Source organism: Microtus pennsylvanicus, chromosome 5, assembly GCF_037038515.1.
Source record: "Microtus pennsylvanicus isolate mMicPen1 chromosome 5, mMicPen1.hap1, whole genome shotgun sequence".
NCBI lineage: Eukaryota > Metazoa > Chordata > Mammalia > Rodentia > Cricetidae > Microtus > Microtus pennsylvanicus.
The window spans coordinates 10,080,916-10,107,380 of record NC_134583.1 but is presented as its reverse complement, the minus strand read 5'-3'; the positions used below and the strand labels follow the sequence as shown (position 1 = coordinate 10,107,380).

The following is a 26,465-nucleotide window of genomic DNA, read 5'->3' as shown; positions in this document are numbered from 1 at the left end:
TAGCCACGGTTTTCCCCTGTGAGGGTTTACTGACCTACAGTAAGTTCTGATTTCCCCAGTAGCTGTCCCCAAGTTCCCCTATCTTCTTTCATGACAACGCTCAACTTAAAGTGTTTTACCCTTCCCCTAAGCCAGGCTTTATCACCTGCCCTGCTGTCAGAGATACCAAGGGCTCCACATCACAGATCCCCACACCCCATCAGTAGCATTGGCTCAGCTGATCAAGCCCTGCTCTTCAAAATTTGCTCTTTCACTTGGCTCCCAGCATACTGTGCTCCTTTGTCACGGCTGCTCCTTGGTTTCACTGGCTGGGTCTTCCTCATTTTCTTTACCTTCCCAACCTCTGACCTCTAAATGTTGGATTACTCCAGATCCTAATCCACAAGTCTCCCCCACCCCACTCCAGGACCACTCTCCAAAATTTTAATGTCTGTATCTTATTATAGCTCAACTTTTTCACTTAGCTGGCTGGGAGATGCCCCAAACCGACTGCTTGGGTTTCCCTCCTATACCCACTCCTTCTGTAGTCTTACTGCACTAAATAGAATCTCCACTCAGTCCCCAACCCAGAATTTCCTGAATTCTTTTTCTTCACATTCTGCAATGGGATCATCAGTAAATCCTGCCCGATTCCTTTGTAAACATATCTGGATCCCAGCTGCGACCTCCTCCGCCCATCCCAATGCCTCCTACCTGCTCTTTCTGCTTCCCTTCCTGTCTTCCCTCTGCCAAACAAACAGAGTGACTCTTTGGATCTGAGGCCAGGTTCACAGAAGCTCTTGCATCTTTCCATTTGCTCCAGTATGTCAGGACCCATGCTCTGTCCTCGCCAGGAGGCTAGGCAGGAAGGTCCCCAAAGAATGTCTGCTCCAGGGAGAATGAGATCAGAAAGTAAGAGACCAAAGGCTGGTCAGAGCTCTGAGACTTTGCCTCCTGTTAAAGCCTGCTGGTTCTCCCCACCACCACCACCATAACTATCGTGCCTGCTACTCTCCATTCCGTTCGCAGGCCTTGGGGCTTCTTGGATGTTTTATTCCAAGGAAGAGTGCTAAGTTTACCTCACCCAAAGATCTTTGTGTCACTCAAGACAAGTTGTAGGGACCATCCCCTTGTTGCATCCACATCTCATCTTGAAAGTTCCTTCATTTAGGAGACTTATTTGACCCAGTTGTCTAACCTAAGTGTAGCATCAACCCCATCACTCCTGGGTTTGCTTAACCCCCAGCCACTGTAACACACAGCCTGACTGCACAGAAGTTCGGTTCATCCCCAAACACTGTAACACACAACCTGACTCACAGTGTGGAGTCCAGTTCACCCCAGATACTGTAACACACAACCTGACTCACAGATGGAGTTCAGTTCACCCCAGATACTGTAACACACAGCCTGACTTCACAGATAGAATTCAGTTCACCCCAGACACTGTAACACACAACCTGACTCACAGATGGAGTTCAGTTCACCCCAGATACTGTAACACACAGCCTGACTTCACAGATAGAATTCAGTTCACCCCAGACACTGTAACACACAACCTGACTCACAGATGGAGTTCAGTTCACCCCAAGACACTATAACACACAACCTAACTCACAGCGTGGAGTTCAGCTCACCCCAGATACTGTAACACACAGCCTGACTTCACAGCTAGAATTCAGTTCACCCCAGACACTGTAACACACAACCTAACTCACAGCAGGAGTTGGGCTCTGTCCTTCTCTGTCCCCATCGCATTGGGAGCTTGGTTCCACGTAACAGGTGTTTCGACAACTGCTGTACCGACCACGTCTCACCTCCTCAAATGCCACCATCCCCCCTGTATCACCCCTGCATTGCTGTGGTTAGGTTGCACAGTTTAGACACATTTCCTAACATCTGGTTTTGAGGGATAATTTGAGGAGCTGGTCTCAGTGGGAACCCCTCCTCAGAAGAGCTTTGTTAGGTAACTTGGCTCCTCCTAGATTTAGAGTTGATGCTCTTGCCCTGAGCCCCCACTTGTTTCTGTGATGACATTGCCCTGCTGTGTCTCATTCAAGGTACCACATTTAAAGTTCTGCCTCCTATTTTCCTTTAAGGAAAACCACTACATTGTCTCCATATCATCAAGCCCTACCCTACATAGCGCCTTTCTTCCTTCAGGCCTTTACTTGGTGCATATCTTACTTTTTCCTTCTTAACCCTTAGAAAAAAACACTCTTAGAAAAAAGTTTATTTTCAGGGTCAAACACACAGGTAATTGTGTGTGGGGGGGAGAAACGCTGATCTAAAACGCTTGAATGTTCAAGGCATGGGAAATAAATTGACCTCTCCTCAGGTTACTGGCAGGAATACACAGGGAGAAAATCTTACATCTGTTTCCCATTGTACATGCCCAAAGGGCACACCCCAGAGATTGGTCCACAAGCAGGATGAAGGTGCTGAGGCTGCCCACAGCCTGACCTCTGTGGCAGTCCTGGGGAAAGTCTATCCAGGACTTGACTTACTGTTACTATTTCATGCCTATTTTGCAGTATGGCTTCTGGAGTTTGATTCAAAGAACTTCCTTCTAACTACTGAAAACAAAAATAGAACAACTAACTCCCTATGAGTCTTCTTCAAGCTCCCCAAACACAAAGATTGTGTCTTCTTCACAGACATAGGAGAAAATATTTTGGAAATGGATAGAACATTGAAGACAAGACACCCTCTGCAAATGACTTACCTCCAAAACTTCTTGCCATTTAAAATTTCCATTTGCTCTTTTTAGGTGCGTAATCTAAAGTAAAGCACGTATCAGCCATTGTTGTAACTCTCTAAATCTAGAAAAGTTGGCAACAGTAACCCCCCTGCTCACCTTCCTTACACTGATGTCTCAGGGACACTACACAGCCTAGCAGACACGGCAGGCTCAGTAAGAAATGCCTTGAACATTCTCCTTGGAAAGGTTCTCCAGCCTGGCTCATGTAAGGAAACATTTATTGATGCTATTAAAATGCACAAAGCTTTTAACCAATACATGTTTGGAAGAATGAAGATCAGCAGCAGAAACACTCAGGGCTGTGAGACACCACGCCAGGCTCCAGGCCAGGATCAGAGAGGGTTCGGTCCTTGCCAGCAGGTTGGGCAGGAACTTTCCCATGCAGAGTGTTTATTTCAAGAGGACAAGATGAGAAACCAGGAAACCAAAGGCACCGTCTGAAAGCCAGGTTACTAGGAACTGTAGAGTCGGGGTTCTCATAAGAGGGGAGCTGCAGTTAGATAAACAGCTTGGCACCACCCTCCTGCATGGGGCCCTTGCGTATTGACACACACACACACATCCCCAATGGAGTCTTTCAAAAACCGAGCCCTCAAGTGAGACCGGCGGGCTGGAGCGACACTTTGGATGATATCACAAGACTCCCAGAGCGAAGCTTCCTGGCTTCCTCAGCATATGCCAGTGCCCATTTCACTGCGGATTTATGATCCTTCTCTCAGCAGAGCCAGCCTAAGTTTTATAATCTTCATTAAAAACCAGCACCACGTGTAATAATACGAAACACTGCCTTACACAGGGGGGCAAGTTATAGGTGCTTAGGGAAACATGGCAGTTTCCTGGCCTTGGCAAGGGGTAAAGTTGCACTAACACAACCTTATTTTACTGCGAATGTACATACAGCCTGCGTCCTAATTACTGTCTTTAAATTTTCAACCGCCACCAAGTCTTCTGCCATCAAACTTAATGGGCAGCAGTACCCTGACGGCGTTCAGAGGGGCAAGCGAGGGACAGCGGCTGCGACCCAGTGAGAACTAAAGCTAAGGATGAAAAGGGGCTCCTTTAGACTAGTCAACAGACAGTGTGTGGGGGTTAGAGGCCCCCTTAAAGGGGTAGGCCTTTAAAGGACCCTCTTCGGTAGGGAGCCTCTCTGTTAAGGCCCACTTCTCATAAAAGGGGGCCAGCTCAGCTTTCCAGGGGTCCTTAGCTCGTCTTGTCCTGCTCCATCACGGAAACTGCATAGTCAGCACCCGAACTGTTTCTCCCTTTGATGAAGTGCCCATGGCTCTGGCAACCTCCCCACGTGCCACACTGGCCTTCGTCGCTATCGTGACCCCACTAGCCCCACCACCCCTGATTCTCAATGCCGGAGCAAGGCTAGGCGGAGCAAGGCAGTCTTCTGAGAGGGAAAGACAGGATTCTGAGGCCCGCGCGGCCAGCACAAAGCCGGGAGACCGGCGTCCGCGGCAGCGACAGGCGCGCCCCCCTCCCCGAGCCGCCGGCGAAGCGCGCGCCCGCTCGCCCGCCCGGGCCCGAGCCCCGGGAGCGCCATTCGCGGAGCGGCTTACGCCAGTCACCCGGCGTACGGCGCCCCAGCGGCCGGGGAGGTGCGCTGCCCGGCTCCCGTAAAGTTATTGTGAATGGGGAGCGGGTGACGTCAGCGCCGAATGTCAACAATGTAGCGATTGAGAGTGTGGGCGTTCCGGGAGAGCGCGAGCCGCGCAGCGCAGCCAGCAGCCCCGCCGCCGCCGCCTCAGTAGCAGCCCCGCGGCCGCGCACCGGGCTGCGGTCGCCCCCCGCGCCCCGCTTCGCCCGCCGCTCCTCCCTCGCGGCCCGCCCCCCCCGTCGCCCCCGCCGCACGCGTCTTTTCCCTCCCCCTTCCCGGACTCGGGGGGCTGCGAGCGAGCTGCCATGTGATGCGCATCCCCTCCGCCTGCTCTCGGTGACCCCAGGACCGCCCACCACGCCGGCGGCCGGGAGGGGGCTGCGGGCTGGGAAGACGCGGGCAAGACCGGCGAAGGAGGACGAAAGTTCCCGGGAAGGTGAGTGCCCAACGGGCCGCGGGCCACGGCGACGCAGCGGGGCAAGTTTGCGCGGGGAGCGGGCTCGCGGGGCAGGGGGTGGCTTGGGGCCGCGGCGGACAGCGAGTCCGGAGGGCGGACGGCCGCTCCCCGCCCACGGCCGCCTTATGGCATTTTCTAGGAACGGGAAGGGGGGTGGGAGCCGAGCGGAGGACGCGGCGGCGGGGCGCGCTCTCCCGCCTGCCTGTTTACGGCGGGCGAGGCGGCATTGTATTTTGCTCGCGTCGCCTGGTGTTTTGGAACAGCAGGGGGAGGAGGAGCCCAGGGTAATATGTCAGTCGCGGGGCGGGAGGGCGGGTGGGGAGAGGAGCGGAGCCCGAGCGGCAGCAGCTGTCAGACCCACGGCCCTGCCTCCGGCCCCAGCCCGCGCTCCGGCCAGCCCGGGTGGCCGGGTCCTTGCCCACCGCACCCGCGCGCGCGGCCCTTCCGCGGAGACCGAGGCTCTGCGGCTCCGCGATCAGCTGTCAGCTGCCGCAGGGTGGCTCGGAAGACCGCGCCGGGCGCTAGAACAAGGCAGCCAGGGGTCCCGGGCGCAGACGTGCCTAGTGGAGCTCATGGCTTCCAAGAGGGACACCTTGCAACCCGCATCTTGCCAAGGTCCAACAACACACACCCACACCTGTATTTCAGTCTCCGACCCCAGGGCTCCACCCAAGAGACCAGTTTAAGGAAGGGACAACTCGGCTGCACCTCCCCACGCCGCGGCCTTCTCTGAGGGTCTCGCGGTTCGCCCAACCGCTGGGTGTTCGGGAGTCTAGCCGCACCGAGAGGGCGGCGGGCGGCGCTCATGGACTACCCCAGGTGCCTGCGCGAGGGGACTCGAGGAAGCATTTGGGCGACCTCGAGCTGGGCGAGGATTTGCAGGAACTTAGAGGAAACCCGCAGGGTGGCGTGTGTCTGAAGGGTCTCACACCCCTGGCCCCGGGGGTCATGGGCACATAGAGTCTCTCTCGCCTGCGTTTTCTTGCATACGTGAAAGTTTGGCAACTTGGACGAAGTTCTTGTAATGCTATGGTACGGGTGGTTTTGTGTGTGACCCAACAAGGTGTTCCTCGCATTCCGCGGGCCCAGCCACTGCTGTTACAGCCTCCAGGAGCAAGAGGGACTGGGGCATCCCACCTACGAGACTCAGTTGTGACTTGCGGCAGGCTCGTGGGCGGCCAGGCGACGTGTTTCTGGATTTTCACCTTCACTGTCTAGTGTCATAGTCTCTTTGTTAATTTCATCTACTGAGTGTATTTAACTAAAAAGGATAATTACTTCAGATTAAAAAAAACCCTTCCCTGCTTAGTGGGAACCTTGGCGGAGATGCCTAATGAGATTTTCTCCTTTTTTCATTCTTTTTTTTGTCTTTCTTTCTTTCTTTTTTTGCTTTCATCTGTTTAGAGTAAAATTAGAGATGTTAACTCTGATAACCGTTTCCTCAGATCATTAAAATGTAACACGTAGGAAATTGTCGCGCCGGCAAAGCTCTGGCTGACTGGAAAAGCTAAGCTTGAACCGCTGTTTGCCACTCCTCCAGTAGTGATGGCTATTTCCTCCAGGCAGCGGGCCACTTGCTTAAAACGTGAGTGAGGTCATCTCATCCTGGGCCTCCAGCCGCTTACCAGTGGACCGCCCTTTTCATTCTTGAAGGTAATACACGTAGTGGGAGGGTGGTGGGGAGAGAAAGACAGCTTGTTAGAATGAGCCTTGCTAATTCACAGTGTTGCAGGCAAAATGGTCCAATGAAAGATCTGTCAGTGTCTCTATTGTGATTCAGTTTTCCAGGCACTCAGAATCATCACAAAACTTTGAATGGCTTCTAGTGTTCTGGTCTTTAAAATTATTCCCCTCTTTGGCTCTATTTGCCATTTCTGAAACCCCCAAGTCATTTCAAATGAAGGCAGGCAGGCAGGTACCAGAAATGAAATGTGCAACCACCAAATGAAGTAGTTTGGTTTATATTTACATGTTGGATTTTAGTAGGCTTTCAGGTTTGCCGTGTCGTAATCTAAACGTTTGAGGAAATTCTTCTGATATCTATCTGTCCATTCTGCAAGTGGGTTGACATTTCAGTTCCTAGAGATGTGTTTTCCTCAGGCGTGTGAGTCCCTAAGTCCTAGCTGGATGAAAAGCACCTCTGTGCTTTTATTTTCTATTCCTAGTGCTTTGTATGGCTGCATCTCAGAGTCTGCCGTGGAGCGGGAGTGAGGCAGAAAGGGATGGAGGGGATGAAATGTCCCCTAATTTACTCTCAGTGCTACCAGCTCCTGGGAGGATGGCCTGTATTCTCTCTCTATTGAATTATGCCCTTTGACTCAGAATCTCCAGGCAATTCCCTTCCAGTCACTCACCTCTGGCTGCTGTGTGAGGGGCTTAATTATTTGCAAACCGCCTCGAAATCCCAGGATGAAAGGCACCGAATAAAGTGCAAAGTATTGTTATTCAGATATGGAATTTAATGATCCATTACAGTTCATCAGGAAAATGCACTTTGCCGTGATGGGAGGAAATGTTTCCACCTGATAGAGGGTAATAATAAGTGCTTAAAAGTAGGTTCAGATTACAGATGAGACAATTAACTCCAGCCATGTGCTCTTCAATTTTGTTGCAATTCATTTTGTGATCAAAGTGAGTTACAGAGAGCCAGATGGTCAGGTTCATGTTCAAATCTCTCTCAAGCCAGCCCCGCACTTCTGTGCCCACAGTCAGCATAGCCGAAGGGACTTAGTAATTCATTAGTGATTGTGAGCTATTTCTCAGAGCTTGTAATCGAGGCTCTTCGGTGATGCCAGCAGAAGGACCCGGGCCAATCAGTTTTGTTGGGAGCTGTTTAGTTTTACTTGGATTAGCTCTTGCTTAGCGCCTCTGGTATGGATCCAGTCTTCACAAGGGGGAAGGAGACCCTGGATCTCTCAAGCCTTGCTATGGAGCTACACTGCTCTGGATTTTAAGCCTCAGGTTTCAGGGGAGTAGTATCTGGTTCGCTTCAGATGCTGGCCCGACTGTTGAATGAATGAGGCAGTGCTTAGGTGAATTAGCACCTTGCAGTTCCTCTGGGAGAGTGTGTGTGTGTGTGGGGGGGGGTATAGGAGTAGGGTTGGTGAGGGCTGGTCAAGAGCAGGGGCAGCCTCAGAGGCAAGGACCAGTGTCTGCACACTGCTCTACACCCTTGGGCTCAGAGGGCTCTCCAGCCTGCTTTAACACTATGTCTTATCATCTCAGAATCTTAAGTCATAGACAAAGGGATCTCATTCCGTTTTCCACAGTACCTCATATATACCTCAGACGGTGTATATGGTCCAGGTGAGGAGAGGCCAGAGAGGCGCGCGGGGCAGCCACATCTTTCTCAGCCCTTGTCTGCTGTTGCCAGGCAGGATGAGTAGAAATGCTGGCTCTGGGCTGCCAGGTCCCTTGCGTCTTCCAGATTGTTATGTGGAATCCTCTATCCTAAAGTGTTATTGAGGATGTCTTTAAAAACGGGGGCTGGGTCAGAGAGATAGTGCAGTGGATAAAGGCGTTAGGCCGCCAAGTTTGACTAGCCTGAGAACGAGTTTGGAGGAAACCAATTTCAGAAAGTTGTACTCTGTTCATGCATGTGTGTGTGTGTGTAGTAAATAAATAAATAAGGTCATTTTAAAAGCTCAGACCGTCCTGCAGGTGGCCTATTTTCTACCACCGAGTATACTAAAACATCTTATTAAGACTTTCACACTTACCCAATCCCTAATGTCTGTCCCGTGGTAGGTAATTTGCTCATGTGTACCAAAAGAGTAGTGATAGAGTGATCAGGAAAACAGAAAGGCTTGAGAAAAATGGAAGTCTAAATCAACTCTGGATCTCATTATGTGATTTGCCACCTTCCTTTTTTAATGGAAAATTCAATCTGAAATACTGCGTGCACAGTGTTACCCTCCAGGTGGGTAACCCATTGTTTGGGGACTGCTCAGATTCTTCCACTTGTTGCTGAGTGTAGCGGAGTGACTCCTTTACTGTCCAGAGACTTCCATATACGTTTGGCATTTGAGAACATGATTAAAACACTGGGTTTGATTTATTAATTGTTCATGTCATAGTACTTAGTACTATGTACATAGATAGTACTTAGTACATAGATAGTACTTCTCCTGCTCATGTCTCAGTGACTCCTAGAACAATCTATGAAGTAAGCATTGTGCCGGCTCTTTCCAATTGGCAAGCTCCAATCGGAACTTTATCTTGAGTGTCTGCCCATGGGCTGCACAGCGAATACAGCCCAACACAAAACTGTAAATTGGCTTAAAACCTTAGGAGCATTTTTTATTTTAAAATCTCCACTGGGAGGTCCTCAACAGTGAATAGTGTCCATGTTGGAATGTCAGAAAGTGATTGGACTTCCTTGAGGGTTGTTTTCCCACCTGAAATACAGAGTCCGGCCCCAAGTCAGTGACTAGATTGCAGTGTGGTAAGATGTGGGAGAGAATGCAACCTCAGTCCTCAGATACACAGAGCAGTGAGCAGTACAGATGGAAGGTGTTTGTCCGTGTGTGCTGTTCAGGCACCAAAACCTCCTCTGCGCCTCCCAGTCTGGTTATTGTAGAAGCCGCAGTGACATCAGGGCCTAGCACAGACACTCAGAGTTCAGGAGTCAGGGCCGATGCCAATCCCTGGAATGTCTGTGAGGGGCTTCTGGCAGAACTGCGGCTGCATTAGGATAAGCAGCACCAAGCATGGTACTGAGAGAGAAAATTCTGTCTAGCCAGTGACAATACACCACAGTATACTTAATACCTCTATGGGAATATTTACAAATTGGACACAATGTGGAGTAAACGTTTTGTAAATTCAGTAAAGTTGCTCAAAATAATTAAACTCATTTTCTTTTTTCTGTTTGGTTTGGTCTAAGAAATACTTAACAGAAAAGTTATTTGTCAACATTTTTCTTTGTTTTTTAAATTCCTCCTTTTTTGTTCATTTCGGATGTCAGTGTGATTAAAGCTGAAGTTTAGCCTTACGATTAACATGCTATTCCCTTCAAATAGGGAAATAGCCCCAGATTCTTACTCCATGGCCGTCTCAAGGGCCACTTCATTTCCAAAGAATATGTAAATTGATCCACTTCAAAACTCCAGCAAACTTTCCCTTCGTTTTCCCTGAGCCTCTTCTTTTTTTTCTTTTCCATCAAAATAATGGATGTCCCCAATCAGAAAGCATTTCACGTCCTCGTTCATTCTAGTCTCTGGAATTACAGCCAAAGCGCCTCTCGGGTCTTCCCCAGTGACTTCATAATCACGCCTTTCCAGCATACTCCCCTGGTTACGTCTCCTTTGTTCCCAGCCTGATTAGGGATTGTCTTTTGGTTTCAAGATATGTCATCTTCCTCCCTACTCTTTGTTTTCTTGCTGAGGGCTTCTGGACACATTGCCACTGCACAGGGAGCCGCTGCTTGGCCAGCTCCCATGTGGCCCTGCCTCAGCTCACATCTTCTCCTTTCCCGAGTGTTACCCCACATTAGCCAGCTCCTCTACCTCTCATTATTCTGCCCAGACCTTCCTGTCTTAGGGTTTTGCTGGGGATGCTGCGGAGTCCTGACTCCAGGAGCAATTCCCACTCTACCAGTATGAGAACCAAATGAACGAGTGAGCATGTGTGCTCGCTCACTTTCCAAGCGTCCAAGAAGCCATAGATTATTGGTAGTTTTCATTTCCTCCCCCAAACTGCTCTACTTATGGATGCTATCAAGTAGGTCATGTGAACAGAAACTACATCTTTAGCAACAAATGCCACATGCATTCATCACAGACATACAGTGAGTGTCTCTTGGTATGGCTAGTGGCCCAGTTCTGGCCCTGGCCCTAGGAAGCGTTCAATGTAGTTGAAAGGCTGTTCTTATGAGCTGGTACAGACAGCTCATTTTAAGTTGTGTACAGGGGAAGTACGCCATCCTCTACAGGATGTCCAGAAGGGATTTGACTTGGCCAGAAGATCAGGGATGCTCCCCACCCCCAGGTATGAGTTTGAGAAAGGCCATTTTAAAACTTGGAGCTTCTGTTGTTTTCTTCCAGCTTCCTAATCCTATTAATTCACAACTGCCTTTGGCCCTTTGGAATATTGCATAACCCATGATATAACCCCTGGGGCCATTTTGGCAAATGATAGTTCTTGTCTACAGAGTCCAGAATTGATTTATTTACCTGAGTCTTCAGAACTGGATAAAAACAGAATTGCTAATTGCCCAAAGTACACTCATGTTCATACTTAGATAAAAAAAAAAAGAAAAGAAAAGAAAATACAAGTTGCCGTTGTTGCTTTGAACATTTTAACATTGTTTGACAATATTTGAATGACCAGAAAACTGCATGGACATTTCCTTCAGTCAGATGTCGGTGCCAGACAGGTGCAAAAATCATTAGTGAAAATGTGAGTCTAGCTTCTAGTAAGAAGCCCTGACCTCTCGAGGGCAGTGGAGAAGTTGCAGGAGGGGTAATAGGATTTGCAACCAAGAATGTTTTAGACCTTTCTTGGAAGCCCCACTTAATGAGTGTCAACTATGGTGCATGCTAAAACTCCTCTGCGTTTTCCTTGTGCATATGTTGCTTGCATGAACTCAATCATCCTAACAACCCAGAGCAAAGTCACAGACGGCACCAGGCTCCTGAGTGGGAAAGTGGGGATTGGACACCAGATATGTGAAACCAGGGCCACCGTGCTGTGCGCCCACGTTTCCTCCTCTTCATCTGCAGCGAGACCTCCTGAGCTGACCTCAGGAGTGGGCATTTAGCAACTCACTCTGAAACATTGGCTGTTTTCTTGATAAGCTTGGAAAGCAGTTTCCCATGGAACCTGAGTTGAATGTGTATCCCCAGTCACAGTCATGATTCACTTGCTAATGACTGTGTTCCTTGAGTCTTAGTAAGCATTTAATGATCAGAAGTAAAGTGATAACAGGGGAAAGCAAGAGATAAAGATAGAGAACACGAATCCTGTTTCCCCATCCCAGGTTTATCTCTGTTCCTCACAGCCCAACCTCTTGATAGGTGAAGAATTTGCCACTTGATGTTTTTGGTGGGGGAAGGAAAATAAAAAAAAAATAATGCTGGGAACATTCTACCCTGGAAGAAGAATTGCACTCACAACCAATTCCATTAGCGTTCCTAATTGAGAATGTTAGCTAGCAGCGACAGAGAAAGTAGTAACCTTTGTCCCCATTCCAGGCAGTTTCAGGAAGAGATTATCTTGCCAGATTAGCATGTTGCAACTTTCAACTGGAGGTCTGAATGGGTTTGAAGGACTCTGCTTGGCCAGCGGCCCAGTTACCTGGGGTTTGCGAGGGTCATCGCTCAGAATGCTTACTCAGCCCCACTCTGCCTGGGCTGGACACCAGACTGATGTTTGTGTCAAGAGGCGGTCCTAGGGCCGCTTGAACATGAAGTGCACAGCTGAGGCTGAGTTTGAGAGATGTTTATGAATGTACCGTGCTCATTTCTTTTAGCATTCAGTTCAAAATTTGGAGGTAGCTAAATGCGGAGATGCTTAGTGTGTCAGTGTTGGAGGTTTTAAGTGATTAAAAAAAATCACGCAGATGAGCGCATAAAGATTTCCATGCAAACAATGATGAGCTTAAATTAAAGCTGCTGATTTAGTGTGAGAATTACTTGCATTGATTTGTAGACTGTCTATATGGGTTCAAGATTCCATATTATGCAAATGAATAAACCCCAAAGAGTCAAACTGAAAAAAAAATTATCTGTGAAAGATATTATTACCATTCCGTGAGAGGAAAATGTAGACCCATTTCAAATTAACCCTTCCTTCCTCTGGGATGGCTAGCATCAGGGACAGCAGTCCTCGTCAGACTTGTACGGGAGCTAGGTAGCCTAGCCATCCTCTTACCGTTGACTCCATGTCACACTGGTCTTTTGGCCACCTGGTGTGCTAGACAGTTCCTGCCCTTCTGACCTCAAGGCAATATCAGAAAAGGATTGTAAAACTAGAATCTTCTGAGGAGATCTGTAACCAGGCATGCCTAGTGCATTACTTTCCTGGGATGTCAGCGTTTGAGCCGAGGTGGACAGAGAAGCAAACACCTGGGCTAGGAGCATGCAGTCCCACAGTGATGACCTGGGGTAGAGCCTGCAGGTCCTACAGTGGTGACCTGGGGTAGGAACCCTGCTGTGTCCCACAGTGGTGACCTGGGGTAGAGCCTGCAGGTCCTACAGTGGTGACCTGGGGTAGGAACCCTGCTGTGTCCCACAGTGGTGACCTGGGGTAGAGCCTGCAGGTCCTACAGTGGTGGCCTGGGGTAGGAACCCTGCTGTGTCCCACAGTGGTGACCTGGGGTAGAGCCTGCAGGTCCTACAGTGGTGACCTGGGGTAGGAACCCTGCTGTGTCCCACAGTGGTGACATGGGGTAGAGCCTGCAGGTCCTACAGTGGTGACCTGGGGTAGGAACCCTGCTGTGTCCCACAGTGGTGACCTGGGGTAGAGCCTGCAGGGTTCCACAGTGGTGACCTGGGGTAGGAACCCTGCTGTGTCCCACAGTGGTGACCTGGGGTAGGAACCCTGCTGTGTCCCACAGGGGTGACCTGGGGTAGGAACCCTGCTGTGTCCCACAGTGGTGACCTGGGGTAGAGCCTGCAGGGTTCCACAGTGGTGACCTGGGGTAGAGCCTGCAGGGTTCCACAGTGGTTACCTGGGGTAGAGCCTGCAGGGTTCCACAGTGGTGACCTGGGGTAGGAACCCTGCTGTGTCCCACAGTGGTGACCTGGGGTAGGAACCCTGCTGTGTCCCACAGGGGTGACCTGGGGTAGGAACCCTGCTGTGTCCCACAGTGGTGACCTGGGGTAGAGCCTGCAGGGTTCCACAGTGGTGACCTGGGGTAGGAACCCTGCTGTGTCCCACAGTGGTGACCTGGGGTAGAGCCTGCAGGGTTCCACAGTGGTGACCTGGGGTAGAGCCTGCAAGGTTCCACAGTGGTGACCTGGGGTAGAGCCTGCAGGGTTCCACAGTGGTGACCTGGGGTAGGAACCCTGCTGTGTCCCACAGGGGTGACCTGGGGTAGGAACCCTGCTGTGTCCCACAGGGGTGACCTGGGGTAGAGCCTGCAGGTCCTACAGTGGTGACCAGGGGTAGGAGCCTGCCTGGTGTCCTGGTGATGGAAGAGCCATGGTGAGCAGGAGAAACAAGCAGGTCAGAAGACAGAAACCTCAGTAGAATGAAGATACAGAGTACAGATGGTTTCTCCTGATACACTGTCTACGAGCTTCACCTGCAGGGCTCTAGATTCAAACACCTCAACCTATCACAGATGTATCTTCAGGGACACACAACATGGTGAAGGATTTCGGCTTTTTGTAAGGCAAAGGGCCTGTGAAGTTATCCTTGAATTCTTGATTCTTATCGTCTGGGGAGGCAGTGCATTCAATGTCTTCTACCTTCCTATCCCCTCCCTACCACTAGTTTCATTGATAAAAATGGGCTCAGGAATTTATTTCGGAATTAGTTTGTCTTACACTTTCAACACAGTGTTGCTATCCCGGACATTAAGAGAGGCTGATTGGTTAAGGGAACAATGCCTATTTTAGATATAGTGTAGCTTGGTAAACAGCTCTGGGGGCGGGGGGGTGAAGTCTGAGTTGCCTTCCACCCCTCCAGCAACCATGCTATGCTGGGTTGGTGGCGCCATCTAGTGCCAGCCTCTGGAACTGTTTTGAGTTTCCATCTTACTCAGCCTTGAGGCAGGACTCCCAGGCGGGCCTGGGGTGATTTTTCTGCCTAAGGGCCCTGTGCAGTGGGGACTGTCCTCTAGTTTCTCTGTTTCTTCTGTTTCTGCCAATAACTATGTCTCCATTCCATTCTTTCCCCAGACTCCACAGCCTTCCTCACCCTTTCTTCTCTTTGTTCTACTCTTGATGGGTCTTCTACCACCTTCTCCACGTCTCTTCCCTCCTTCTCTCCCTCCTCCTCTTACTCTCTCTCCCTCTTCCCAGCCTCCCCTTCCTAGTCCTTGGCTCTTCTCTTCTTCATTCCCCTTCTTCCCTCATCCTCTTCTTCCCGGGACTAGAACTGCCTGTCAGTAAATGAGTAAATGACACATATCAATAATTTTCTTTCCTTTACGGATGTTTTCATATTTATTCTATGCAGAAGTCTCTTGGAAGACCTTGTCCTTCATTCTCTGCTAATTAGACTTTTTCCCAGGAAGTGGGGCATGGGGGGTGGGTGGGGGCTTCATTCATTAGCTGTGGAACTGTTGCTACAGAATTACTTCCTACTTTTAAGTAGGAATAGAACCTCTCTCACACACTTGTAGCCGGACTTGGCTCTGTGGAAATGTGTTCTGAGTTCCAGGCAGCCAGCTCCTTCACTTGGCTCTTGGGATCCTGTGTTAAATGAGAGCAGCACTGAAGGCATGTAGGTCAAAGTCTGGCATGAGATTGCCATGTAACGATGGCCCGGGGGGGGGGAGCTGGATTCGTTAGTGTGTAAGTTTCAATCCCCCTCATTCAACACTTCAATTCCCACGTATGCTCAGCGCCTCATAGTGTGGGTTTGAATGCTAGTCTCTTCCGAAAAACAGGAACTGTGCATCGGTTACCAGTTCTTGTGGTCGATATGGCAGCTATTTTGATTTGTCAGAGGGGAGGAAAAGCAGTTAAATCTAGTTAAAATTAAAGCCAGTTAAAATGAACCGGCTCATGAGATTTGAATGCAGCTGTCCCACACATCTAAAACCAGAGTGAGTTGTCTGTTTATTACCCCTCCTGACTGCTATTGATTCTTCTTTCTTTCTGAGCCACGGTAGCTTATCTGTATTTTTGGTCTAACCTAGGAAAATAATAACTGCGTGGGGGGGCGGTTAGAGAGCCTTGTGCGCCCCAGTTTTGTTTTGCCCTGGTGTGTGTACCTCTCTGTCAGCAGTTCCCACCAGCAGCCTGCTGACTCATGCACCCAAGGGCTGCAGGGCTCTGCTGGCCTCTGCTCTGCGGTGCTCAGGACCGTTGTGGCCTGAGGAGGGTGGGAGTCGCTGTCTTTGGGTCTGAAGTCCCTGCCAGTTAGTTGGGGTTCCCTCTGCCCAGCACAGCCTTCTGGCAGGCAGGAGATTAGGCAAACGCTTGCCTTTGCAGGGACAGCATAGAGAATCACAGCGTTTCTGGAAGGATTTTCACTTTATTGTTTTGGGAATCCTAGCGACCAGAAGGGAGAGAGAGCCGAAGAAAGGGAAAGAGGTAGCCCTGTTATTTCCCTCTTAGCACCCCCAAGGACTTCTTGTAAAGCTTGAATTGGCCTTTCTTGGCATTACTGAGACCTGGCCCACTTCTCCCTCTGTGGGCAGCAGAGAGCAGAAGCAGGAGCGGGGCAGTAAGGGGGTGCGACCAGGAAGCCACCCCTGGGTGACCACAGCCTTTGTTTGCATCTGTTGCTGGTTATTGATGTCAAAACAAAAACCTAACACCTAGCATCGGGTCAGGAAGATGCTCCCGGACTTTGCTGACTCTGTTTGACTGTTTTGTTTACATCGCTCAGTTTGGGTATGTTCATCGGAAAGTGTGAAATGCTGTTTTTCTGAGGTCGCTACATAAACTTCCTTTTGTGGACAGAAGTCGATCAGATCGTCCCAGACTCCCAAAGGCGTGATGTAAACGCTGCTGAGTTGGCTCAGGGAAAACTGAGGCTCGGAGCCTTTTTAAAGGTAGCGTGGAGAAACTTTTTGAGGGCTGTTCGACCAGTAATAAAGAAAAAGCCACGGTGACTCTGCCATGCTGTTGATGGACGTTCTTGGTTTCCGCCGATAAGGGTGACTCATCAGTATCAATAGGATTGTGACATCTAATAATAACACAGTGTAAGCCCTTCAAAACATGTGGTTTTAGCCCTGGCTCTCAGTGAAAGGTTGGAAAATGTTAGTTTGAGCTTTTCCCCCTTGACCTCCTTATCTCGCCAGAGTATGAGATTGTGTTTTTGTAGGTGTGATGATGACCCCATTGTTTTTTCATCTTACTGTTTTTAGTTTCGTTATGACTAAGAAACCAGAGTGGATTATTTCATCGCTCAGAAATCTGTGCACTAAGCATCGCCTCCAGGGCTGTGTTTTGAGGGAAATGTGGCTGAAAAGCAAATCCTCCCAGAATGCAGAGAGGAAAAAACTGAACAGACCACAGGCCGGGAGCTGGTCGCCTCCTACACAGTCTATTGTGAACGGCTGTGGGCTTGCTGAGTAGCCCGATTGCCCTGTGAGTCACTGTCAAAGGATTCCAACAAGGGGGTTCACAGAAAATAAGAGTCAGCCATCGTGGAGAGGAAGCAAACTGCCTGTTTCCATGGCCGGGGGCTGTCACTGTCTCCAGCCTGTTTGTGTCTGGGGGAGGGAACACATTCTCGTCCCTCGTAGTTTGGTTGTTTTTCCTGCAGGCCATTCTGTTGGCCCTGTGTCACAAGGATGTCTCCATTCTGTAGTTAGAACGACAGAGCCCTAAACCCTGGGAGAGCGTGCCCTCTCGCTCACATTCCTGCACTCTTTTAAAGAGCTGCCACCCTTTGTCCTCTCCCTGTGCGCTGCTGGGCAGGCGCTCACACCTTCTCTGCTGGGCAGGCGCTCACACCTTCTCTGCTGGGCAGGCGCTCACACCTTCTCTGCTGGGCCAGGGCAATGAACCCTTTCCGTGGCATTCCCAGCAGGTTGTGTGGACATGTGGGTGAGGTAGTTGTGAGCCGCCCCACAAGGGTGCTGGGAACTGTCCTCTAGAGTTCTTGCTCTCCCGCGCTGAGCCATCTTGCCAGCTTCTCACAGTAGGTTGGTTTTTTTTTTTTTTTACTAGATGGAGTTTTGTGTCAGTCTGGCCCCTTTCACACTTCTGTCTCAATAGCTCCTTTGTCTTACGCTGTCTTGTTGGTATTTTGGAGTTTACTGTGGCGGCTCTCTCTTGCCCTTTGTGTCTTTTATTCTGAGTTGCGCTAACAGGGACGCTCAGTGAATGAGAGACTGGATAAATAGACTCCTCGGGCCTCCTGTCTAAACCTTACCTGCTGTTTCTTTCTGCCCACAGAAAAAGTACAGACTCCTCAGCATGACATTTAAAAGCCCTTAAAACCTTTTCCTACTGTGAGACTTTGGTATGTTTTTGTTTTGCCCGGCTTCTAAATTGAGAGTTATATTTTGATTCTGAAAAATTTAAAAATTTATCCTAAAACTACATTTTTAACGAATACATATGGAAGCATTGTGGGCCTACTCTTCTCCCAGGGCTCTGTTAGGCAGAAGGCTCTGTAAATGGCACTCTATCCGGAGACGGGCTGTGGTTTATCTCGGAGGTGACATGTGTGTTCCATGACAGCAGTGTGTGCCCAGGGGCCAGAGTGGATAGTAGAGATTAGTGGGTGAGGGCTGGGCGAAGAGTGAGGTCAGCAAGGACTGGAGGAAGGAATGCTTTAAACCATGGAGTTGGAACTCAAGTTGGTGCGGGGTTTGCTGAAGGGTTCTTAGCTCCTTGTGTGTCTTTGTTTACAGCCTCAGGTCCCCCACCCCACTGATCCCCTTTGCCAGCATCCTGTCCTTGCCTTTCCTTCCCTTCCTCCCTCCCTACTCCTTGCTTCCTTAAGTCTCATTCTGTAGCCCTGGCTTGCCCAAAACTTGCTATGTAGACTAGATTGGTCTAGAAGGCACAGAGATCCCCCCTGCTTCTGCCTCCTGGGTGTTGGGAGCAAAGGCATGGATCACCATGCCCAGCCTGTCTTTTTCTTGACTAATCACAAATTAGACCTTCTTAAGATACAGTGATTAGAGGGAGGATTCTAAGTGTAGATCTAGGCTCCCCACACACTTTTTTTGTCTGTTTTATGTATTTTGGTTTTCGAGACAGGGTTTCTCTGTGCAGCCCTGGCTCTCCTGGCACTCATACTGTAGGCTAGGCTGGCCTCAAACTCAGAGATCCACCTGCCTCTGCCTCCTGAGTGCTGGAATTGAAAGCATTCACCACCACTGCCCAGCTGGTAATTCTTATAATAATGTAAGAGGTTAAAAATATCCCATGAGTCTCTCAGTATTATTACTTACAAGAAAGGCGAGTGCTCACTGGTGATGTCACAAAGAATGAGAAAACAACCCCAAAGTGTAGGTAATATTGGTGGCATTTATATAGGATAGGCTCATCATATGTAAAAAGCAAACACATGAATCAATAAGAAAAAAAACGGCAATCCACTATCATTTCACAAGATAAGAAAACTAAATGGCTAGTAAATGCCTCAAGTGATGTTCACCCTTATTGATTGATAGTCAAGCACATGCAAATTAAAATACATAATAGCATATTATTACATGCTGTCTGAATTGGCAGGCATTTAAAAATCAGATGATAGCATGTGTTGGTGGGAGTGGGGGTGGGGGTCTTGAATACAGTTGGTAAGAGTATAACTTGGCACAGTTATGCTGAAGAATTTTGTATTCCTTAATCAAGTTCAACAGGCAAACAGTTTAAAACTCAGCAGCCCTCTCTCCTAAATGTACAGCCAAGAAAAACCCTTCACCTGTTTGCTTCAGGAAGCAGGAACAAACATGTTGAATAAGCTTTCTCATTAACGCTAAGATATTAGGCTGCCTTAATACATCTTTCTCTGTCTAGGTACTGGGAGTGGGGAAAGAGCAAATGAACATGGTGGAGGGGGGCTGTGGAGGAACAGCATCGCCTTGTGAGGAACAACAAGATCCAGACTTTTGTGTTGCTGCTCCTTATGTGAGCTCCAGTCTCCTCTCCTGGAGACTAGGAACATGGCGTCTCTAGGCTAGCGGGATGATGGAGCGATCTGGGATGGGCTGGGGAGAGCAGCACGTACTAAGTTCTCTGTGTTTTTTGAACCAATAAAAGTGTACCCGAGTGGGTGGATCTCAGGAACACACTCTTGAATGGAAAGAATAAGGCAGAATAATATGTGCAGGATTAGTCTATCCATGGAGAGTCCGGGAGCATGGGAAACTAAGTGCATCACTTGGAGATAAACTTAGAGGGCTGAACTATAAAAAGAGTGTACATTCACACACACACACACACACACACACACACACACACACGTGATAGAAGGCCATGATGTGGAAAGGTCTTATCAAGGATATTATTTTTTAATATGTATATATTTGCATATATGTAACCTTTTCGATAATAAAATTTTTGAAGTATTTGTGCATTATATTCTGAAATTATTTCAAATTTGACCTGACCTGTTATTTAAAAATTACCCAAGACAATCATCAGATCCTGAACAGTGAGATGACATTAGCAGGAATAACTGTAATTCTTACATTTGGGTTAGGAACATTTACTCAGGAACAGATTAGGACACTCCTACGGGTTCCTCTGAGCATCAGAGAGCATCAGTGAAACCTGGTTTTTAAGTCAGGCAGCATCCCCTGAAGGCCACAGTAAGAGTGCTGTCCCATTTAGACTAGGGCTGTCTAAGTGTCTTAAATGTCCCCAGATCTAAGTGCCCCCTTCACCATGACTTGGAGCCCTCAAACATGCTGCCTCAGCCCCTTAACGTACACTTGATCTTAACGTACACTTGATCCCCAGGGCAGTTACATCTTTGTTACCATTGGAGAGACACAATGTGTCTAGGATCCATCCTAACTCTTATTGCTTTTCTATATTAAACTACATATGTAACTGGAAATACCAGGTCCCATAGTGACAGTCACATGTTAGTATTGGTGTTGCTAATTACTTCAATATGGATTTCTTCCCCTTCCCCCATGTAGAAGTTAGGTGACTTCAGTGGTGGACAGCTGTTAGGATTAAAATGTACCTAATACCGCTGTGCTTTCTTCTTCTTAATATGAAGAACTGAATTTTGCTTTAAGGGTCTCTGTTAATGTCTTGAAATGTTTTCTTCTGTATTTATTAGAAATTCCAAAATAGACTAGAATTCTGTGTATATCTTTAAAGTACTCAAGAGAAACATAAGTAATAAGTCATGTCAGCTCTGTATGGTGGCACACACTCAGTCCTGGTACTTGGAAGGCTGAGGCAGGTGGATTGCGGTGAGAGAGAGTAAGTCCCTGTCTCAAAAAAGCAAACTGACGTCATGTTACCTTGACATGATAGCTCTGAGTGACCAGGAAGATCTGGAGTTGGAGTGTTTTATAATGGTTCTCCAAGTACTTCATATTCTTCAGGTTGTAGATCAGGCCAATAGAATAGAGAGGTCTGTCCCCCTTCAGAAGATCATCTGTCTTCTTCCCTTGAGTGTTTAGCCAGCTCTCCTTTGGACTGATGAAGTTCCATTGGAACCCGTGACTCATTCAGTCTTTCCCCACTGGGTGATTACTCATGCCTTTGATGTCCCCCAAGCTAAATCTCAAGGTGATGGTCATAAAGTCCTAAAATAAGAAATTTATTAAATGACTTAGATCTCAAAGATGCTTTACTATACTGTAAAAATGGAGGAAATGTCTGACAAATACATGCTCTCTGAGGCTGTGTAGCCATGAGCTGTTTGTTCAGGCACATTCCCACATCTGTTCTAGACCTTTCTAGTTGCCTTACATAATGTTTTGTGTGTATGTCTGGATGGGACACAGTAGATAGAGGGCTTTGTGCAGTGGCAAGAAGCCATAGGCATCTTAATAACCTTCATGGATTTTCATTGTTTTCTTAAAAAAATGTTTTAATTGAGAACTTTCTGTACAATGTAATTTGATTATGCCCTTCCATTCCCCCAATTCCTCCCAGATCCCCCTTACTTCCCCACCCACCCAACTTTGTTCTTCTCTCTTACCACCCCCAAAGAAAACAAAAAGCAGACAGAAACAAGAAACACATGCATACAACACAAATCCACAAAAATGGAAAACAAATAAAAAAAAACCCGGTAAGACAAAACAAACAAAAAACAACAACAACAACAAAACCAAACAAAGCAAATTGAGACAAAAAGCCTACAGAAATACGGCTGAGTTCCTTTTGTTGTTGGCCATTTACTCCTAGGCGGTGGCCCTGCCCTGAGGCGTCGTTAATATACCCAGAGAGACTCCACTGGAGGAAACTGATATTTCTCTTTGCCGGTGGGTGTCAGTTGCAGATAGTTTCTTGGTTAGAGGTGGGAATCCATGTTCACTTCCCCGCCTTGGTACTGGGACCCTGTCTGGCTTTTACACCTATGTATGCCCTATGCTTGAGGCCACAGTCTCCAAAGTTTCTATGCACGCCATTCCCGTGCCTGGAAGACACCTTTTCCTCATCTGTCACGTCTGGCCTTACAAACAATTACGTTGGATTTTAGAAGCTTCTCCTCCTTTTCCGATGATTACTTTTTTAATTTAAATTTTGTTGGTAGTGTGCGAGGGTCCTGGGGGTAGAGACGATCCAGATACCCTGTGTAGCTAAGGCCAGAGAATAAAGTTGAAAAATTCCTAAAATCTAATTTCTACCTTGGCAAGATTCTTCAGTGTTGATGTCTAAATTTCACCACACCCTCCCTTATTAGGAACTTGCTACAAGACAGAAGGCTTTGTCAGATTTCATGTTGGCTCATTTTGCTCATCCTGTGTACGGAGCTGTAGGCTGAGGGCCCTGGGAAGGGAGTGCTATGGTGAATGTAGTCCCAGTTGCTGCAGGCTTTGTAGCTTTGTGACTGCATAAGTGACATTGGCTCTGATAAAAAAGTTTATAACTTATACATTGATTTTTGGAAGCTATGTCATCTTACCATAGATGACTAAGTCCTATTCCATATTGGGGGCCTTTTGAGGTTGGAAAGACAGTCACTTGACGCATGGTGTGTGGCCTTAGTTGACAAGAACGTCATACCTATCAACAGTGGTAAGTTAAACCTAATTGTCGCTACTGGGACATTAGTGTAGGACAGGCCCTTACTGACTGTATGCTTGCAGTTGTACACGGTGTGGTTCCCCGTGTTGGAGGTGATGTGTCACTACCATGGTTTCAAGTCCTGGGGACCCAGATTACATGTTAAATCACAGTTTGATTTTTCGCTGATTTCTTTTTGTAAGGATTCTAAGTTGCAGTAAGAATTTGAACTTCCTCATTTCTTTTTTTTTTTAGTATAAACTGAGATCTCCCTGGGAGGTAAGAGCATTTCTCCAGTGACGTTGGACGAGCAGGTGTGCTCTCCCGCCATTCACAGTGCAGGTACATTTTACTTTAGCTGACTTGTGAGCGAGCCCCCTTCCTGCCCTCTTCACTTACATGACTCCTGAGTTTGGCAGCCACTTCCTCAGTTGGCTCACGGCTCAGCCGTGTTCTGTGTAGGACGCTGTGCTGACACATGGCTGTCGGGCTTCTCTTGGTCCATACTGAGTGCAGGGTTAGGAAGGGCTCCCCTGCTTTTGGCCATACCGGCATTCCCTTTTGTCACTGGACATGCTAGGCAAGACTGGCAGCTCCCAGGGAACCACGCTCCTGGCTCTGCCCCTCTACCTAAGTATTGGCCACCTCACCTCGGCCTTAAGAGCCCCGAGAAGTTATGCAGCATCAGGCATTTGCGTGGCCCCGTGGGTGTATTTAGAGGGGGTCTCCCTTTAGCCCCGCTTGAGTGCTTGGTGATAGAATCTCAGTAACACAGGTTACTCATCACGAGTTGAAGATTTTCCCCCTTCACACTGATGCTTCTGATAGAACCCGGGCTCTATCAGACGATGCCTGCGTAGTTTGTGGCTGCCGAGCTGCAGCTGGAGATGGGGGGGGGGGGCGGGGGGGGTTAGCCTGCTTCCTCCCTGGCTGCCGCAGGTGGTCAGGCGGGGGCGGGATAAGGGTACAGCGCCCACTTCCGCCAGCCTGTCTGTCCTGTGAGCCCTGGCACCCGCGCCTGAACCCTGGGCATATCCACCAGCTTCTCCACTGCCGCGATATCGTTCGCTGCTTCTGATCTGCCTGCTGCAGGTCTATGACTAAGGTTGTGGTTAAAAATTCCCTTTTTAGGTATAAAAAAATCTTAACAACTTCTCTGTGTGGCAGCTCTACTCCTCCCCCTTCTCCTGCCCCCCTCTTCCTCCCTCTTCTCCTCGTCCTTCTTTTATGTGGACTTTTTTGGAGTTTGCAAAAACAAATCTTAAACAAAAACTTTAGTATCATGTAAAAGTTAGGTAAAGGTTAAGCGGATAATGTATTCTTTCATTAGAACAGGAACAAAGTCAAGAGCAAGTTCTTGGGCAGATTGTATGTGATAATGCCTTTAATGATAAACTGTAAGCCGTTATTTAGAATAGATGTGGGGAAGCCCACTTGAGAAACTGTCATTAGCCTTTCTGAAGGGATACCTGTGCAGCCTGCTGATTACAGTCCTGCCTTTCATTTCCCTGTGGTTCTGTCTGAAGGGCAGGAGATCCAGGAGCGGCATGCCAGGCTACCTGGAAGGGCTCTCATGTTTGGTCTTCCTGGTGTGATGGGAGCTTTACAAGCTGCCTGTTGTTGTCTGAGGACTTGGAGACATCCGACATCCACTGCTACTTCATCGTGCTGTTGTACTGAAGCCCAGGCCTCATATGCTCGCTCTCGTTGACGCTTGGGTTGCTTGCCACAGTTGAAATTCTACAGATCAACTTGGGTCAAGAACAGGCAGCAGAGTGTTAGGGAAGTTCAGAGTCAGGAAAGAGCCGGTATGGTTGGAAAAACCAGAGAGCCACAGGCTGGGTGTGGATCGGACCAGAACTGTGACAATGACTAGATTTTGGATATAATAGCCGAGAAAAGGAATTCTGCCTTGGGCAGGCCACCCGAGGGAGGGCTAGTGAAGAGGGAAGGAGGGGCACAAAGGTTTGGGAGACCTGAGCTGGCTCACTTTGCTGGAGCTGTCCTGGTGTGATTCCAGTGCTCACAAGCTAAGCCTGGTTCCAACTTCTTTGCACACCATTACTATTATTCTCTTCACAGCAATCTTTTTTATCTCAAATCTTTATTTTTTAATTATTTATTTATTTATTAAAGATTTCTGTCTCTTACCCGCCACCGCCTCCCATTTCCCTTTCCCTCCCCCAATCAAGTCCCCCTCCCTTGTCAGCCTAAAGAGCAATCAGGGTCCCTGCCCTGTGGGAAGTCCAAGGACCACCCACCTCCATCCAGGTCTAGTAAGGTGAGCATCCAAACTGCCTAGGCTCCCACAAAGCCAGTACGTGCAGTAGGATCAAAAACCCATTGCCATTGTTCTTGAGTTCTCAGTAGTAATCATTGTCCGCTATGTTCAGAGAGTCCGGTTTTATCCCAGGCTTTTTCAGAGGCCACAGTCTTAAGAGGAAAATATTACAGAGTCTGCTGTAGGAATGAGGAGACTGAGGTGCACGGCAGTTAGCGCTGGTGCTGGGGTTTAAAGCACAGGACTGTTAGGTTCCAAAGCCAGAGTTCTTAGCTATTACGCCATCTTCTAGCTGTGAGGTCATGTGAGTTGCTGCTTGGGTGGCAGTGAGGGTCAGAGTTGGGGAAGAGTTAAGGCCAGGCTGGCAGTGCTGATGGAAGGCACACTGGACGGCTGGAGAAGAGGAAGCTCCGGAGAGAAGAGGCCAGTAGTTATTCTGAGCAGGTGGGCAGCGTGAGCCAGGGGTGAGACATACAGAACCAGTGGGCTTCTATGAGCCATTGGAAATGAATACGTAGAAGAGAGAAACAGACAGAGACAGCGCAGAAATAACTGGGATCTGGAGCCTGAGTGCCTGGGCAAATTCTGGCACTGTAGAAATGAATGAGGTCAATGAACAGTATTGTGACTTTTTTTCCCCTGGGATGGTTGCATCTCAGCAAGAAATGGAAGTTATTGAATGAGTTACATATGAAGGAGAGATACTGAATGCAAGAACAATGGTTTGCTGGAAGATAGAAATGGGTTAGAGGGAAAGGGTTTGAAGGTGAGGCTGTAGGTGTTTTGGGAGCTGTCGATGAAGTCAGAATGGATGATCCAGGAGCAGAAGATACGGGGTGGGAGTAGGGGAGAAAAGGAGAATGGTTCTATCTCCAGCTACAGCAGAGATGACATGGAGGACAGCGAACTTGACAGTGGGGAAGGCCGCTTGTGCGCTGCACAGGAGGGCTGAGTGGAATGAAGAGACTTAGCATTGTTAAGTTCTTCCTTGGTGTAACTGGCCCCTTTCTAGGTACTCACCTTGTAAGTAGTTCAAGGCCACCGGTAAGGATCTTGGTGCACACCATTTGGTTGCTGGGTCCGGCAGTTTGTCGCTCTGACATAACTTATCTAATTAAACATTTTTCAGCACGCAGTTCAGCGGCATGTCTTACACTCACCTGGCTCCTGGTTTATGACTATGTACTGGCTGGGTTTATGCCAACTTGCCACAATCTAGAGTCATTTCAAAAGATGGAACCTCAATTGAGAAAATGTCCCCATGATTGGCGATTGAAAGCAGAGGGCCTAGCTTACTGTGGGTGGGGCCATCCCCGGGCAGGTGGTCCTAAGTGCTATAGGAAAGCAGGCTGAGCAAGTCACGAGGAGCAAGCCAGTAAGTAGCACTCCTCCATGGTCTCTGCTCCAGTTCCTGTTTCCAAGTTCCTCCAGCCTTGAGTTCCTGCCCAGACTTCCCTGGCTGATAGACTTAAACTGTAAGATGAAATAACCCCTGTCCTCCCCAAGTTGCTTTTGGTCGTGGTGTTGTATCAAAGCAACAGAAACCTAAGACACTGTGGAAGTGTCCTAAGTTATTATCGACTACTCAAGACATCATTTTGCAA

The 26,465-nt window shown here is 48.5% G+C and overlaps 1 protein-coding gene across 3 annotated transcripts in view; it reads left to right on the top strand.

The window, feature by feature from the left end:
* Window positions 1–4,399: 4,399 nt before the first annotated feature.
* Bach2 (BACH transcriptional regulator 2) overlaps window positions 4,400–26,465 on the top strand; it is a 336,475-nt gene continuing 314,409 nt past the window's right edge. For 2 of the 3 annotated variants that reach the window (XM_075971275.1, XM_075971277.1), the window contains exon 1: window positions 4,400–4,779. The gene's annotated coding sequence lies outside the window, so the exon portion shown is untranslated. Of the gene's footprint in view, window positions 4,780–22,844; window positions 22,923–26,465 lie in introns of those variants that run through there. The other variant, XM_075971276.1, reaches the window with a different exon arrangement.